The 16,023-nt window shown below is 36.1% G+C and overlaps 1 protein-coding gene across 1 annotated transcript in view; it reads right to left on the reverse strand.

The window, feature by feature from the left end:
• Window positions 1-16,023, reverse strand: part of CG40470 (uncharacterized protein) — a 146,551-nt gene that overhangs the window by 95,784 nt on the left and 34,744 nt on the right. The window lies entirely within an intron of this gene.

The raw sequence follows: 16,023 nt of genomic DNA on the forward strand, positions 1-16,023 counted from the left end.
ATTTTTGAAATTTTTTTTCGAATTTTTTTCATAATTTAATTAGTCGTGTAAATTTCTATTGAATTGCCAAAAAACTTTTTGCCACTCCCACTCTAACGCCTTAAAACCGCACAAAACTGCCACGTCCGCATTTTTGAACAATTTAAAATTTTTTTTTCATTTTATTCCCCAATATCTATCGATATACCAGAAAAATGATGAAATTTCAGGTTCGCATAGCTGAGTAATCGGTATCGGGGAACTCGACTATAGCATTCTCTCTTGTTTTTTGCTGGCTGGCTCTCTCGAATATTTGTTAAAAAGCCACAGAGCGGCGAGCTCCTGAGCAAGTAGTTTTATTTTCCTGGGCGTTTCTGTGAGCTCTATTGTGGGCTTGTATTTTTTTTTTATGTTATATATTTTTATATTATGTTTTATATAATTTTTGGATTTGACCTTTGAGCGTTATGTTGCGTTGAGTTATTTGAATTTATTTGATTTCTTTTAGTGGCCCTAGATAGAGCATCTGACACTACATTTTCCTTTCCTGGTTTATAGATAAGTTCTTTGTTATATTTGTCAAGGAATGTCTTCCATCTCTTAATTGCTATACCTCCTATCCAATAACACAACTAGAATTTTCTTTTTTTCCTCCAAATAGCCTTTGATTGTTTTTACTGCCCAGCATATGGCTAACACTTCTTTTTTGACTGTTTCATAATTTTCTTCTGTCTCGGTTATGGTTCTAAAAAGGAATGATATTGGTCTGTCGTTTTGTGAAAGTACTGCTCCTATTGCATAATCTGCGGCATCTGTAGTTAGGACATATTCATTGTTAAAGTCGGGAAATTGTTAAATGACATCATCGGATATTACGGTACTTTGGAAGCTTAAGCTGATTTGGAAATACGACGATCTTCCCTACGATGCGTAACCGATTATAAATCTTATATAGTAACTTGATAATCCATGAAATGTTCTTAATTCTTTAACTGTTTCTGGTTGTGGATAGTTGGCTATTGCTTCCACCTTTGTTTCTGTTCCTTTATTTAAAGTATCAAAGATTAGGTCAAGATTTCTACTGAAAACTATTGTGTCGTCAAAGTAAATGTAACAGATTTTACCTATGTGTCCTCTAAGAATATGGTCGAGGGTGCGTTGAAATATAGGGGGTGCGTTTTTTTTTTCGAAATGTAGTCTGGAAAATTTATATTTTCCGTTATTTATGGAAAATGCTGTTTTTTCTATGTCGCTCTCATTTAACTGTATTTGTGAAATCCACGTAGTTGTGCTAGTACTGTGGTAATATCTGGTATGGGGTACTTGTCTGCTATTGTAGCGCTATTTAACTTGCGATAGTAAATTACCATTATATATTTTTCATATTAGAGGCATCTAGTTTTTGGTACAATCCATACTGCAGATTTGTAGGGAGTAGGTGTAAGTGTAGGTCAGTTTTTCGTTGGGCTAAGCAAAAAGAGTTGCCATATTTTTTTTTTTTTTTCTTTTTTGAGATTCTGTCGGGTGTTTTGTTCTGGGAATTATTACGTTTACTGATTCAAATTTCTTGTATTGGGACAACCCTCTTGCCATTTTTTGGTACATTTGCTTGTTGATGTCGATTACGGCACCTAATTCTTTTAAGCTGTGGATTCCCAGTATAACGTCAAACATTTTGAATTAGTTATTCAACTCGGCGAAATTAAGAGTTTAATATTGAAAAATATAATCTCACTATTAAATATCAATTGGTTGACTGTCTTGAGTTCCTAAAGATTTCCTGAAGTAAATAGTTAATAACATTAAATAAATAAATAAATCGAAAGCGAAAGAGACGCTAATGGCAATGTTAAATTGCTATACTACAAAATTTGTTGTGTGTGGAACAATAAAGTAAAACTAAAAAACAAATAGACAACGAGCGCCAACTCTCTTTGCAGCGGAACAATGCATACTTCACGGGCGTGTCTGACGCCCGCGAGTGCCAAAGTACCGCGAGTACCCGGTCAATGACCTAGCATGCAAACGATCGCGGTCTTGCTCACCAATGCTTATGACTGCACGAAGTGAACCCGAACGCAGTGAGAGCATCTCTCTCACGCTCTCCCTATTCCAAGTTCGGTGTCAAGTCTTTAGCTACCAGTACAGCAATTACGATATCTACTGCAACTGCACCTTTAGCATCAACAACTTCAACAACATCATCATCAACTCTATGCTCAATACCGACAGCGGTGGACAATTCCGCTGTACCAACAACAACGAAAGCACGAGCACTCACACTGACTCTTGAAAGCGAAAGCGGACGGGAACCAAACAAAAAACTTTGTCAAACAGGGCTGGATCGCTACATCCAAATAAAGCGAAAGCTAAGCCCACAACTCAAGCAGGCTGGTAATCAGCCGAAAATAAATCGCACCACCTCCTCCAATGACTCAAGTTCAAATAGGTTTGCACTATTGGACTCAGGATGACTCTAGTCACCGATCAGTGACCAAGTACCTGGACGAAGCTGGGAAGAGTTACTATACCTAACAGCTGAAAAGTGCCAAAGGATTGCAGGTTGTCATTAAAGGAACGCCAAAACGGTGATCAACATTCTCAACAGGAACAAAAAACCGCAGCCACTCTTTAAAGTCGAACTGGAGCCATCGAGTCAGAAAAACAACAAAAATGTACATTCTATATATAAGCTACAGTATTTACTGCACCGAAGAATAACCGTAGAAAAGCCACACAAGCGCAGGCAACCTGTGCAGTGCACCAACTGCCAAGTGTACTGCACTCAAAATCCATCTGCGTCGTTTGCAGCGATGCCCACTGTCCTAAGAATAAAAACGACAGATTAATTTTCCCCGGGATCGCCTACATACTAGCCAGCAGATCCCATGAAGCTTCCAGATTTGATTGACTTTGCCATCACAAAAAGGATATCCCAATCAATGATTACAGCTGAGGCACTTCCCAAAACAGAAACGGTTGTACCTCTCCGTAACTCTACCGGAAACTGGTCTCGCAGTGACACGGACAGAGCAAGAGTCTTCGCTGATCATCTTAAAAAAGCCACTAGCTCATTAACTTTCCCGCCTTTAACTGCATCTGACTTAGCACCACAAGATCCTGTAGAATTTCGGCCAAGCGAGATAACAAAAGTCATTAAAGAGCAACAGAAGACTGGAAAATCGCCTGGCTACGACTTAGTAACCCCGAAAATGATCATTGAGCTCCCAATGTGTGCAGTTCTACGAATCTGCTTGCTCTTCAACGCAATTACTAAAATTGGATACTTCACCTCAAAAGTGGAAGAAATCAATTATAATCATGATCCCTAAACCTGGGAAAGACAAAACACAGCCATCATCATACAGGCCAATAAGCTTACTTACTTGTCTATCCAAGTTATTTGAAAAAGTGCTGCTGCTACGCATCAGCCCCCACCTCAAAACACACAACACACTCACATCGCACCAATTTGGTTTTCGGGCAAAACATGGAGCCATTGGACAGGTTAACCGCATCACAACAGAAATTCGCACTGCCTTTGAACATCGTGAATACTGCACAGCTCTATTCATAGACGTTGCACACGCATTCGATAGAGTATGGCTGGATGGACCTATGTTTAAAATAATCAAACTGCTGCCTCTAAACATACATAAGCTTCTAAAGTCTTACCTATATCAAAGAGTGTTCGCGGTTAGATGCAGTTCAAGCACTTCAAGCGATTGTACTATAGAAGCCGGAGTGCCTCAAGGAAGTGTTCTGGGCCCAATTCTATACACCCTTTACACGGCGGACATCCCAACAAACTACCAGCTAACGATATCCACATTCGCTGATGACACTGCAATACTAAGTCGATCCAGATGCCCAGTAAAAGCTACGATGCAACTAGCACGCCATCTAACTTTTGTAGAACAATGGCTTGCAAATTGGCGCATACGAGTAAACGAAGGAAAGTGCAAACAGGTACCATTTACCCTAAACAAACAAACCTGCCAACCCTTAGTAATGATCCCACAAACCGATAACGCAACATACTTAGGTATTCATCTGGACAAGCGGCTCACCTGGCGGAAACACATAGAGGCCAAGACGACGCACCTCAGACTAAAAGCAAGGGATCTACACTAAACGTTCGCTCTCCCCTAAGCTTGGAGTACAAAGTCCTCTTATATACCTCCGTTATATATGGCTCCGAGCTATGGGGCAACGCATCGAGAAGCAACATCGACATAGTACAGCGAGCACAGTCTAGGATTCTACGAATAATTACTGGAGCTTCATGGTATCTTCGGAACGAAAATATACACAGAAACATACAAATAAAACTTTTCATTGAGACAATAGCAGAGAAGAAAGTAAAATACAATGAAAAACTAGCCTCACATCCAAATCCTCTTGCAAGAAAACTTATTCGAGTATGCAGCCAAAGCCGACTGCACCGGAACGACCAACCAGCCCAGCATTAAATTTTATTTTTCAATATTTTTAATTTTTGGTCTCTGTGTTTTGTTTACTCTCCCTTTCGTGCGTCGTTCACTGTTTGGTGTTGTTTTTGTGAGTACATATGGAAACAGTAAATGTTGTCCGCTTTTATAAAAATTTCTGCTAGGTTATAAAACCTGAGCAGCCAAAAATGATTTGTTAACTATGTGATAGATTGGTGCATACTAAGTGCGCTGGTTTTAATGGCCGAACAAGTGGTGACTTAGCAAAGGGTCAAAATCTAAATTACTTTTGTGATGCTTGTCTTGTGGTTGCGAACGAGATGAAATCGCTTATGCGCCAAACTAAAGTTGGCTTGAATGAACTGATCAACAGTTTTGGCGTAGCTAGAGATAGTTTGCATTTAATATTCTATTAATCGAACGACTTTCAGAAAATGTGTTTTGGTTAGAAAAAGTGGGTAAATTTGTAGATCTCTCCCCCTATTTGATTTTGACATATACCTAAACACTATTGTTTCTATTCAAGTGATTTTCAAATCGTAGGGAACAATATTTGAGATCGTCGGTTTATGGTCACGGCAGTAGTTTGATGAAAGTTGTCCATAAATCACAGAATGTGTTCTGCTAATTTTCTGGTTGCAATCCTTTCTGATAGTAACTCCGCTGGGTTGTGATCGGTCTGAAAATTCTTGAAGTTTGCAAGGAAAGTAAAATATGTTGAGGCTGATGCGTTTACCCAGAAGATTTACCCAGTTGAATATTAATATTAATGCCTTTCAAATAGGCAGGTGTATATCACTCTGTGCGTTAGTTCAGAGACCCAGACTGCGGCAAGTCTCCGTTTGCAATAGAGCAATTAGAGATTTTTGGCTTAGATTAGACTTGGCGCTGATATAAAATACTCCTAAGTAAGATTGCTCGGATTCATCGTATGTATTTATTTTTTAAGTAAGCGGAACTTTTCAAGCAAATATGTACGTAGAAATTTTAACTGCATTTATTTGCTCAATGTTCATCCAGTAATCATGAAGATTTTGTGAACAAAATTTTTGTTTGAACAAAATTATTTGTTTATAAACAAATAATCAGTATTTTTGCCACAACTTTAAAAATAATTACCTTAATGTGGAATATCATACCTCGCTGAGCTCGTAATCGACTCAAAAATTGATTTCCCTAAGTCCTTCAAAAAGTATATATCAAGTTTTCCGTCTATTCTCAGGTACTTTTGCTTAATCTGGTACGGCCCGTCGAACCTCATTGCAAGTTTGGCACCAAACGGCTCTGCTGCTTTCGACAAATGGAGCTCTTTGACCCAAACAACGGCAATGATCCTCGGCGATCCTCCGCAGATTATTCCCTGGTCAAGGGAAACTTGGCCAAGGTTTCTCCGCACTATTTCAAAAAGCTCTCATATAGCGCGTTCGGTATCCTTGAATCGTGTCAAAAACACCGGCGAGTAGCCCATATAATCCTGATATGCTGGAATTCACAGCCAACATGATTTGAGCCCGTTTTTTATCCCGATTCCTCTGGTTTTGTACGGCGAACTGTGGTATTATGGTCCTTAACTTGCGATTCGTTCTCTCTGTTGGATTCTTTTGAAGGTTGTATGTTGCCGTAACCTACTGCTTTATTTCCATATCGCCGAGAAACTTCTGAAGCACCCTAGTACGAGTAGTCACTAGGGTGAACAGGTGCTGGATTCTCAAGCCCCAACCTCCTGTCCCTTGACCTTTCCGACCGGTCACGCCAGGCGCCTGTTCAGTTTCTACTACTGCTACCGGCTTACGCCGTACTTCCTTCAGAAACACGACTAGTGAAAGATGGAGGGTTCCATCCTAAATGGGGTTACTCTCATCGTCTTGGGTGGTGCGGGTTGCGCGGCTGGGTGCTAAAGACTTGGGCTGGGAATGGCTGTCGTTCACAGACTCAAAGTAGTTGGCCGTCCCGCTTTAAGCCTCGGCCTGCTTAAATAGACCTCCATTCTGATTGATTTCTAGACTCTGTTGTCACAAACTCGCTCTCTACAGATACAGATTTCTTAACTTCCTAAAAGTTTTTGTGCTTATACCAAATACCCAAATTTTAAAGAGTTTTAACATTTTGTTGAAAACGAATCGATACATTTTAAATATCAAAAACTATATAACCCTTTAAACTTCCTACGTCGTTGGAGTGGCAAATTCCTGATAAAACTTTTAAAGTAAATTGTAGAAATACAAGAGTAAATTTAATTTCAAATTATGTGATTGCGATTCATAACCTAAACAAATGTTTTTCCCATATTCATGCGTTGTCGCTGGATAAGATACCATTCTACTATCTTTATTATTTAATATTAACATCGTTAAACACTTACACATTTGCATCTGTATTTTATTTATTATATTACTACCCGTTGCTCGAAGAGTAAAAGGGTATAATAGATTCGTATGTAACAGGCAGAAGGAAGCGTTTTCGACTATATAGTTGTGTGGAAGGTTGATAGGGCCTTCCGAGCAGAGACCGTTGTGTCCAAAAGATCGTTGCCTCCAGAAACGACTTCGTTGTCGTCTGTAGGTTGAAGGTTGAACTCCTCAGTTAAGCACCCATCGACTTCTTTGTCGATTAAAGAGGGGTTAAAACAAAACGAAAGGTTTCGCTTAACAAATTGAGGGTTTATTCAATGAGGTGTACAGATCGAGGTCTTCTTATCTACTAACTAGAAATAAAGCTAAGCTCAGACAAAAAGCTTAGCGCCATGTGTATTCTAACATAACTTAATCTAATAAGAGGGTATGTAAGGGTATACATGACTCCCCCAGCGTAAGTTTCAAGTATGTGGTTGAAATTATTTCATTAAGTAATACATATGTAAATAATAGGAGTACAGAAATGTTAGGTTTCACAATCTTCATTTTGATATTTATATTTCCGTTTCACCTGATCCTTATAGATTTTTCGTTTATTGTCTTTATTATTAATCAAGTAGTTACCGTATTGAGTGTAATTACTTATTTCTTTATATTTTGGATTTGATTTTCCTACTTGATTATTTTTTACAAATATATTTGAGAAGTTTGACTCGTTTATGTTATCCTGTTTTGCATTTAAAGTTTGTTTGTTTCTTACTAGCTTTTCGGATAGTTTAGAGATGTCTTCGTGACAAAGTATATTATTAAATAAATCTATCGGTCTAATATTTGTGGTTGAATGAATTGTGTTATTATAGCAAACAATTGCTTTATAAACATTTTCTTGAATAGTGTCAAAATTGTTTGGATCAGCATTATACAATCGCATATGTTCATTTAGGGTTAAGTGCAATCTTTCCACATCAGAGTTTCCAGTTTTCTTATAAGGAGTTGTAAAGTGTATATCTATGTTATTTTCGAGGAGAAATTGCTTAATTACGACAATATCGAATTCGTTATCAGTTACAATCTTTTTCGGCTTTCCTAAGTATTGAATTCTTAATTTGATTGCGTTAAGCAAAGAAATCCAAGATCTGTCTTTAATATGTTGAGCAGTGGCATATTTAGACATTTTGTCAATTGATGTAACGTACATAATGTTTCTTTTAGGATACCAGATGTCTATGTGAATTATATCGTTTATTTTATCTGGCGTTTCTGTAATATTAAAATTATATTTTATAGGTTGTCTATCATATTTGGCTAAATTACAAATTTTACAATTGTTAATATAATTTTGAATAAACTTTTGCATTTTTGGATAATAGTATTTTTCTCTTATAGATATAAAAATTTCGTTAATGCCTCTGTGATTATTCTTTATGTGTTCGTTTTCGATAATCTTCAGGAGTTTTTCTTTATCATTTATGTCTTCTAACAATGTACCTGACTTTAGAATTCTTAAATTTTTATTACTTGAAAAATACTGCCTATAAATTTCTTGAAATTTTACAAATAAACTTAAATTTTCACAAAATATTACAACTAAGCCTTTTTCTGGCAGTTTCTCTTGCATGAACTTAAGCATATTTTCCTGATTTCCGCTTGATTTAAAGATATGTCGTATTTTCTTGTTATGCAAAATTTTGAAGGTACTTAAATCGCTTTCCGCTTCTATTATTTGTATTTGGATTTTAAAAACGTTTAGACAATTAGTTGTAATACTAATAAAATTAAGATCGTCTGAGTCCGCACTGTGAATAGTTTCCAAATCGTCAATATCGTTGGCAAATATATGAATTAGATCTTTCGAGAAATCTTCATTTATAATTTTTGTCTTAGGCGTAACTTCCGGTAATGTGTTAGTGTTCTCTAGCATAAATATATCTAAGTTATTAATTTCTATATTTGTTTGGGCATTTTTATCATACTCTTCTGTTGATGCTTTGACAATTCTGCTAAGTCCGTCTGCTAAAGCGTTTTCTTTACCTTTTATAAATGTTATGTCAAAATCAAACTCGTTTAATTGCACTTTCCAACGTTGTAACTTTAGGTTGGGTTCCTTTAGATTATTAAGCCAAACTAGGGGTCTATGGTCGGTTTTAATTATAAACTTTCTTCCATAAATATAATATTTAAAGAATTTTGTTGACCAATAGATTGCAAGAAGCTCTTTTTCTATTGTACTGTAATTAAGTTCATGATTTTTAAGAGAACGACTAGCATAAGAAATTACTTTATTATCTTGCATGAGCACGGCGCCTAATGCATAGTTACTTGCGTCTGTAACTATCGTGAATTGTTTGTTAAAATCTGGGTAAACGACTATCGGATCGCTTGTTATTAGGATTTTTAGTTTTTGAAAAGCTTCTACGTATTCTTGATCATGTGTGTTTATTTTAGAATTTTTCTTTAAGTATTTTATTAAGGGCTGGGCAATTTTGGAGTAGTCTTTTATGTAGCGCCTCAAATAACCTGTGATGCCTAGAAAACTTTTAATTTGTTTCTGGTTTGTCGGTAAATTTATCTTACAAATTGCGTCAATTTTCTTCTGACTTGGCTTTAGACCTTCTGAATTAATGGTATGTCCGAGAAATTCAATCTCCTCTCTGGCAAACTCGCATTTGTCTGATTGGAGTTTTAAATTTGCCTTAGATAGACAGCTGAAGATACAGCTTAAATGATTGACGTGTTCCCCTATATTCTTAGAAAATATAAGGATGTCATCCATGTAAACAATGCAAAATTGTCCGGTATAGGGGCTAAGGATATTATTCATTAGCCTTTGAAATGTTGAAGGTGCGTTCCGTAGTCCGAAAGGCATACGAAGGAACTCGTAATGGCCACTGGTTGTTGAAAAGGCTGTTTTGTGCACATCTTTGTTGTCCATTTCTATCTGATAGAAACCTTTTGCAAGGTCTAAAGTTGAAAAAATTTTACAGTCGCCCAATTTGTCGAAAATCTCGTCTATATTTGGGATCGGGAATCGATCTTCAATGGTTTCCTTATTAAGTTTACGGTAGTCTACGACGAGCCGCCACTTTTGCTTATTGGACTGGTCCATTTTTTTCTGAACAACCCACAAAGGACTATTATATGGGCTTTTAGAGTGTCTTATAATTCCTTGATCTAACATTTCTGCTATTTGCCGGTTAACTTCGTCTTTGTGAATTTCTGGGTATTTGTATGTTTTCGAATAAATGGGAAGATCATTCTTTGTAATAATCCTGTGTTTGATTTCACTTGTGAAACTTAGGTCTTGGCCTTCTTTGTAAAAAATATGTTCGAATTTTTGTATAAGCTCATTTATTGAGGATCTGGCCTGTGGACAAATTAAGTTCATTGGAATTAAGTTATGTATGCCAAGATCCAAGTGGTTTTCCTGAACTAAAAGATCTAAATAAACATTATTGAGTTGAATCTTTTTGTTTGAGTAATCGATGACTGCATGCAAGTCATTAAGTATGTTACAGCCAATTAGCCCATCGAAATAGTTGTGAAAATTATACTCTAGAAATTCACAAATATAACCTTCAGCTTCAAATTCTTGAAAACATGGAAACCTGCATAATTTTCCTATTTTAATTTTGTTTCCCATTGCTTTTACTTCTATGTCAATGTCTGTTTTCCACTTCGGGTGACACAAATTATCATTTATTACACTGAATTCTGCTCCAGTGTCAATAATAAATAATAATGGCCTCTTTTTACCTTGAACTTCTATATATGGTATTCGTCTTGATCCTCTATCTGAAAATTTACACTTGATTGATTAATATCCATTGGCTCGAAACTACGCCTGCTTTGCTCAGAGCTTTGCACATTTCGACTATTTGTTGAGACTCGAGCAGAATTAGAAGTTGAGCTATTATTCGATTGATATTGATATCCCTGCCTTCTATTATTTACCCTAGGCGTACCTTCAGTTCTTGAATTTTCTTGTTGTTCAACATTATTTTGTTGAAACCTATTGGCTTCATCAAGGCTTCTTTCTGTAACGACTGGTTCGTTTACATTTCTATTATCATTACTGAAATTGGTTCTGAAGTTGGGTTTATTGTACCTATTATTTCTTCGAATTGGTCCGTATAATGTGTAGCTTTGATGCCGAGCATCTTCAATGATTTTATAGGCATCCTCTACGGAATTTGGGTTTCTCGCGAATATTAACGTTTTTGTAGGTTCAGGCAAGTTGTCTCTAAAAACGCGGAGTGCAATTCGGTTCACTTCTAATGTGGTGTATGTTTTGTCGTCATGGATCAGTATCCGGTTGTGTACCCTATTCGAAATTTCATTAATTTTGTTATAATATTCTTCTATAGTTGATTCCACTCGACACAATTTTAACATATCCATTAAGACATCGCTTGTTTCTTTTTCCCCGAAATTTTTCAGAATTACACGTTTAAAACTTTCCCACTCTGTCATATTTCCATGCCTATGAATCACTGGCCTGCATAATCCCACAAATTTATTTTTTATAAAGCCAAACAAAATATTTTTTGTATTCGTGTCGAAAACATCAAAAGAAGGAAGGATATTTTCTATTTGTGTAATTAAATCTGGCAATTGATTTGTATCAGTACCATCAAAATTTTGTATTAACTTGATGCAGTTCATTGTTGAGTTAAATGCGGCTAAGCTATTTTCGTTCATTTTAGATTTCTTTGTTTTCTCTCGAGGTTCGCAAGTATTAATAGTTAGCTTTTAGTTTCTTATCTTAGCTAGTATAAAGAGCTTTGTCGAAGAAAAAAAAAATTTTATCAGCTTAAGTTCTTCTTCTCCAGGTTGGGTTTCGTCACTCCGTACATGCAGGTGTTCCAAAGCTTTCCAGTTATGTTTTATGTTCCTCTTTATACTCGGCCACGTGCATTGGTTAACGTATTGAAGATTTCCGGACTTAAATTACATAAGAACAGCTTACTGTGGTTCCGAATGAATTTCTTGACGTATGGCTGGTTTCCTTATTTTTTCTGTGTTGATCCTCGTCGCCAGTTGTGTGGAAGGTTGATAGGGCCTTCCGAGCAGAGACCGTTGTGTCCAAAAGATCGTTGCCTCCAGAAACGACTTCGTTGTCGTCTGTAGGTTGAAGGTTGAACTCCTCAGTTAAGCACCCATCGACTTCTTTGTCGATTAAAGAGGGGTTAAAACAAAACGAAAGGTTTCGCTTAACAAATTGAGGGTTTATTCAATGAGGTGTACAGATCGAGGTCTTCTTATCTACTAACTAGAAATAAAGCTAAGCTCAGACAAAAAGCTTAGCGCCATGTGTATTCTAACATAACTTAATCTAATAAGAGGGTATGTAAGGGTATACATGACTATATAAGGCAAATATATTCTTGAACAGGAGATCAATAGCCGAATCGATCTAGCCATGTCTCGTATGAACGTTGAAATTTTAGGAACTATTATATATATCGATTTGCAAACAATTTTAAAACCGCCCAAAACTGTCGTTATGAATGTCTATATATCAGGAACTATAAAAGCTAGATGGTTGAGATTTAGCATATAGACATGGACATGTTGCCACTGACACGACCACACATTTGAAAAATGATTTGACATTTTTTATATTTTTATAGGTATTTTAAATTTCTATCGATGTGGCAAAATACGCCTTATTGAACAAATTTTAAATTTTTCTAATTTTATTCACCAATATATATCTTATCCATATTTATCGCATTCCCACTAGCTGAGTAACGGGTACCTGATAGTCGGGGAACGTAACTTTAGCATTCTCTCTTGTTTAGGTTCCTCTTTATAAAATGGAAATTACATATTTCAATTTAAAATTCTCCTAGTTGATTTAATTTTTAAATTTTAAAACCTACTGAGGTCCGTTCCAAAACTCCCCTTAGTTATTTTTAATCGAATTCCCCAGTATATCTTAGGAATATTATGAGCTAATATTTATTTAAGTAGTTCAGTAACAAAAAATTAATTTGTTATTTGTAAATATGCCAACTTTGAAGATACAATTCAACTTTACTGCACCACAGCTGTGCGGAGATATTGCGTTATGAATGCAGAACATCTAACCTCTCCCCTTTCGCGCGCTCTCTCGCGTATTCTAGCAGCTACACCTTTGGATTAGCGTTTTGCTGTTTCTTCTGCAATTAATTCAATTCGCATTCGTTACATATTCATTCGCCCATCAATTCTCTGAAAACAAAAAAATCTTTTCGTTCGAAATATTTACATAAAATTTGTCTTTTCATCGCTCGAAATAGCAAATAAAAAACGTATTAGCTTAACATTTGGTGATTCAAACGTGATTTGTGCATAAACAATATATAGTGCGAATCATACAAAGCATAAAACTTGAATTTTAATTAATTCGCTGTTGTTGCTGAGTACGTTGTTGGACAACAATTTGTGTCTTTAATATTCTAACAAAACTAAAGGCAGTGAACATTAAAAGTAACTGCGTTGGTTAATTAAGATTGCATATACATAAAAAGATGTGTTTGTCCGCTTACATAGCTAAATATCGGAAGCTGCCGCAAATTATTCTTTGCGCTGCGATCTGTGCCTTCTGCAATGGTCCTGGACCCTGCTGCCTGAATTTTAAGAACCTGAGCCCAGCAAGTGGGTTTCAAGAAGCGTCTTCGATTGCGGACGTCATTTTTTTTTCTATCGTTCTGTGGTCTTTTTCCTATTCTTTTCTGTCCCTTTTCTTATCGCTTACGCATACCAGTGCCATACTCCCCAGTCGTTGCTATGGCCCCTGGGCCTCCCAAGTTTGGAGACAAGCGCTATGAAAGCCTTAGCGTCAGCACAAAAACCAAGAAAAAACATCCACTGATTCTTCTTGCTTCTTGCTTATCTCTTGTTAGTAAGGAGATAATCTCTGTTTCGGCTCTTCGCAAAGGCTCACGCCAGGCTCACGCAGGATCACGCATTTGTCATATTGGCATTTGACATATGCGATATCGAACGCAAATTCCATGACTTCCTTAATTTGGTGAAAGGCACATAATATGCGCCGTACCTTATCAACATCTCAGAGGAAGAAATTATTAAAGAGTTGTTAGGGCACATATACAAACATTGTATAAGCCTGGGCTCATGGGTGTTATGTAACCTAACTCCTAACCTCACCGAAACATGCACTCGTACTTTCTGCGCAAATTGTAACGGCGATCATCCGGCCTACTCTTCTTAAAGTCCACTATACCTTAACCAGAGGGAGCTCCTCAGAATAAAAATAAGATAAAATGCTATATATATATGGCATATATAAATGCTATATATCTGGGATATCGATAGATATTGGGGAATAAAATAAGAAAAAAATTAAAAATTGTTTAAAAGTATCGGCGTGGCAGTTTTGGCGGTTTTTGGGCGTTTGAGTGGACGTGGGAAACAATTTTTGGCAAATCGATAAAAATTTACAGGACCAATGAAAATTAAATATTTAAAATAAAAAATTAAATAATTGTTCCAAAGTGTAGGCCTTGGGGCATTAGTGCGGGCGTGGCAAACAGTTTTTTGGTAAATCGATAGAAATTTACAAGACTAATAATATTATAAAAAAATATCGAAAAATGTCTTCTTTTTAAAAAATTTATGAAATTACAGTAGTTATAATAATTTCTATTGTACTTATTTTATTTATTTATTATGTTTATTAAGTCATTTGACTTAATATGATGTATGTATGTAAATGATCCATTTTTATTATTTAAAATGCACATAAGATTCAGTTGTTTTTCAGTTATTTTTTTTTATTATATTCCAATTCGATATTTTTAAAAAGCGCGCCATTTCGGGTGGGAAGAAAAACGCGCCAATTTTTCTGTTTTTCCTTTTAATTTCTCTTAGCCCGTTTGCCTAAAGTTGGCTATACGCAGAGCTCCTCGATTTTTTGATATTTTCGCTATATAATCGAATTTATATTCAACTAAAGTCGTTTTGTTGCAAAACTAAAGTACGGAAATATAAGCGCAAATAGTAATTGCGATAAATAGTGAATAGTGTTTACGTATTTTCGTAATTTGACGCGCTAATACAACGTGCTGTTGTAATATATAAATTATAAATTGTAAGTGAAAAAAAAAAAACATTTTAATGGCCCATTTGAATAATCTTATGGATATGGCCAAGAAAAAAAGAAGATACATAAGTGGGTACAAGTGCAGGTTATCCCACTGTCGGAAATCTAGGCGCGATTTCCCCGCTCTTAAATTGTTTAGATTTCCAGAAAGGGATCCAACAATGCTAATAATATGGGCGGAAAAATGCCAATTTACAGAAGATTTTGTGGCGAGCACTTCATCACTGTTTTTATGCCAAGATCATTTCTCCCCAGTTGATATTGGTGTTAAATATTTGAAGAAAGGGGCAATTCCAGATCGCAATCTTATAAATTATAAAAGTTGCAATATTGCGGATATTAATTTAAATGCTGTAGGATCGCCTCCACGGAAAAGACACCGCTCACAGTCCCCTGTTGAAGTTTGTCGGCAGTGCCATAAAAACGTAAAAATATTAAAAGTGTTTCAAAAAAATATTTCGTTTTAAAAAAATTGTCAGATTAGAGACAAATTAGAATTAAAATGTTGAGGAAAGAAAACTCAAATCTAAAAAGAAAATTAGTTAGGTAATTTTATTTTGAAACAGATAAAATTAATTTAACGGGAAATGAAAAAATATTGGCGAAAATGCTTCTTAAGGAAAAAAAGGGCACAAATACAAGATGGAATGATTGCGAAAAATTGTTACTCAGAGCATATATTACAGGTCCACTTCGACATATACGTTCTTAAGGGACTCGCTGAAATTAAATTGTCCAAGTCCATCTGGACTAGTCCATGACGGACTAGTTGACTTTGATGTTATTCGAGAGGTTTACGAATTAGGTCATGGATCAGTAACGAGAATGACTAAATTAACAAGGAGTCACGTTAATCCAACTAGATTTCAGCTAATGCGCGTATGTTTGGCAACTCAAACACTTAGCCACACCGTTGCAGCGGCAATTAAGACTTGTAAACAAAACAAGCAATTACATCGAAATAGTTCCGAAGTCGCAGCTTCTACGGCTGCATTTGTCCAAAAAGTTAATGATTACTTTGATTGCCTGAATAGCAGAGTATTAACTGACAAAAGCTCCACGTTAACAATGAAGTTTGGAATAAACTAAAGGAAATGCAGGAATACCTAAAGAACGTTAAATATAACGGGAA

Source organism: Drosophila melanogaster, chromosome 3L (genome assembly GCF_000001215.4).
Source record: "Drosophila melanogaster chromosome 3L".
Taxonomy (NCBI): Eukaryota; Metazoa; Arthropoda; class Insecta; order Diptera; family Drosophilidae; genus Drosophila; species Drosophila melanogaster.